This window comes from Dipodomys merriami, unplaced genomic scaffold (genome assembly GCF_024711535.1).
Source record: "Dipodomys merriami isolate MVZ:Mamm:240054 unplaced genomic scaffold, mDipMer1.0.p SCAF_50, whole genome shotgun sequence".
NCBI classification, from domain to species: Eukaryota; Metazoa; Chordata; class Mammalia; order Rodentia; family Heteromyidae; genus Dipodomys; species Dipodomys merriami.
Window position 1 is genome coordinate 3,090,360 of NW_027206069.1, and position 2,817 is coordinate 3,093,176.

Below are 2,817 nucleotides of genomic sequence, written 5' to 3' on the forward strand. Positions count from 1 at the left end.
TGGGGCGGGGCGGGGTATGAGGTGAGCCACACAGCCCACGGAGAAGGGAGCGGGACTGGTGGCGGCAGGGCAGAGCTGTGCGAAGCAGCACCCGGGACAGCGGCCGCGGGCAGGACGGCCCGAGGCTCTGCCAACCATCACCTTAGTGAACGTGGCCAGCAAAGTGGAAGCGGTTTCTCTATCTTTTTTCATCCTAAAGAGCAAACCCCGAGCAAGTAGAACTAAAATGAACGAATACTTCTCAAAAGAGAAAGGCTCTGGTCCAAGACAGCCATCTAGGCCGCTTCTGCCGTAAGCTCCCCGCCCAGGCATCCTGGGAGAGGCGGCCATTCCTGGAGGCTATGCTGGGGACACCCCCCTTCCTTCCCCCCCCCCAACCCTGCAGTGCAGCTCAACTCAGCCCCGTGGCCGCAGGGGCGGGAGGAGCGGCTCCCATGGGGACCCTGGGCCCCCCCCCTTCTCCAGCTGCGCCGGAGGTCTCCTTCCACGCCCCCTCAGTCGCCCCCCCCCCCTTCTCCCTCCACCCAGCCACACTGCGAGCCCTGCGGGGGGGAGAGAGGGGGACAAGAGCACCTCAGGGCTCCAGCCCCCCTTGCACCCCATCTGTGACTTCAGAGGCAGGACATGACACTGGAAAGCCCCTCGGACTTCGCGCGTGGGTCCCGAGGGCACCATCCACCGGGGTGTGGAATGTGTGCCTGTACGGCCCACAGTGCACAGAGAGGGGGTACAGGTGTGTACAGCGAGGTCGTCCAGTAAGGTCTGACCTCTGACCCAGGGCTTCCCCCCTCACTCTGCCCGGAGAACCCCACAGAAAGGTCCATCAATACATGAGGGCAGGAGCCTGGCAGCCACCAAGACAGCAGAGGAGGAGACAGGCAATGGCAGGGACACGTGTGCCCGGGTGGTCCTGTGCTCTAGGTGACTGGGCAGGTGGGGGGGGGGGCTGGAGGGCTGGGAGGGGCCTGGGGCAGGGTCAGTAGTCCCTGCTGGGGGGGGGGCTGGAGGGCTGGGAGGGGCCTGGGGCAGGGTCAGTAGTCCCTGCTGGTTCCGGGGCGGCTCCATGTGGCAAAACGTAAGTGTTAGAGGAAACCTCGAGTCTAGAGGAATACACAGTATCAGCTGATAGGATAGGTGAGTTGAGAGGAGGGCTGGAAGGACAGGGGTAGAGCTAGCCAGCCCATGCCAGACAGAGCAGGAGAGCCTCCTGCCGGCTACGGAGAGGAAACTGAGGCTGGACCGGGCAGCCCAAGAGGAGGGAACAGACATTTCCTTTCATGGAGCCGAGCGGAGGACAACAGGGTCTCTGGTGATCTGGGAAGCAGCTAGGAGGAGGCTGGCACCAGGAGGCCAGAGGAAGGACAGAGCCTCCACCGGCGAGTGGGGACCGGAGCCGTGGAGACGGAAGAACGGAGCTGGGGACGGGAGACTCCATTTGGGACCCGTAATGGGCACCTCCCTGCTCCCCTCACGGAACACCCAGCAAAGCCCACATGTGATGCTTGGGCCGCGTGCCCACACTCACCGAGTGTGCATCTCAGAGCAGAATCACACATTACACATGCACCCCAGAGAAAATGAGCAAGGCAGATCTCCTTGTTACGGAAGGTTCTGGTGACATCTCCAAGGGCCCATGCTGGTCCTTTGCTGGCGGGGAAAAGAGTGAAAAGAGAAACAGAGGCCAGAACCTCCCGTCGTCGGGGCCTGTGGAGGGCAACAGGGGCCTCTGCCCGCTCACTGCTTGTGAGGTGCCAGTCTCAAGTCTGGGTCGCTATCCTGAGGGAGCATGCCCACTGGCGAGATGCCCGCAGAGCACAGGGCGGGGAGTCGGGGCGGCTGGGGTCTGGGTGTGGTAGGGATGGGGCACAGGGCGGTGCTGTCGCCCCCTTGTTTTGTACAACAGAACGGAAGGGGTAGGCTGGGTCCATGCTAACCGAAAAACAACCATGTTTTTCCTGATCCTCACAGAACACGAGTGCCATCCACGTCAGGACCAGACGAGGGAGGAGTTGGGGCTTGACAGAGGAGCTAAGAGGGAGCCCAAACTCATTCCCTTGCACCAGAGAAAGCAAGAGCAGACCGCGGAATTCTGACTTCAAACCTGCAGCCTGGCCCGGGACGGTGAGGGCTGGTTTTCACCCTTCCTTCTCCTCCCTTCCGTGAGAGGAAGTCCCAGAGGGCCCCCACCCACCCTGACTTGGCCCTGGTTGGTGGCCACCAAGTTTTCAACTTTGAAAAGAGGCCTTTTGGAAACTATTCGCCTCCAAGCCCTAGTCCGAGTGCCCACATCCTGTTCAAAGGTCCTGGGGAGTGAGGGGAGGTTTATTTAAGCAGAGAATAAAATCCCACGTTCCTGCACTGAGGGAAAACCAGTTCCGAGCCAGAAATTAACAAGTCACAGGCAGAAGGCAGGGGTGGCTGGTGGGAAGAGTAGGCCGGCCAAGAGCAGGCGCATCTGCTGCCGGGGCGCCAGGCTGTGGCCAGGGACATCCTGTGTGTCCACCCTTCTTTCCTGCACCTATCAGGCTTTTGTTCTCCCTGGCAAGCATCCATCTGCTTGCTTCCTCTACTCTGTTCTACATCGGTGGTGGAGAAGCTGAGGCACCCAGAAGAAACCAGCCATCCACAGCCAGGGACTTCCAAGTCTGCTGGGAGTGGCAGACACCAAAACACGTTCTGATCTATGCATCTCTGAAGAGAGGTCAAGTTCACGGGCAAGCGATGGTACAGAGTGCGAGCTGCAGCTCGGGGAGAGAGGGGTGCAAGTCCTGCCATTACTGAGCCATGTGGGGACACAGAGCCAGGGGGCCAGAGTCG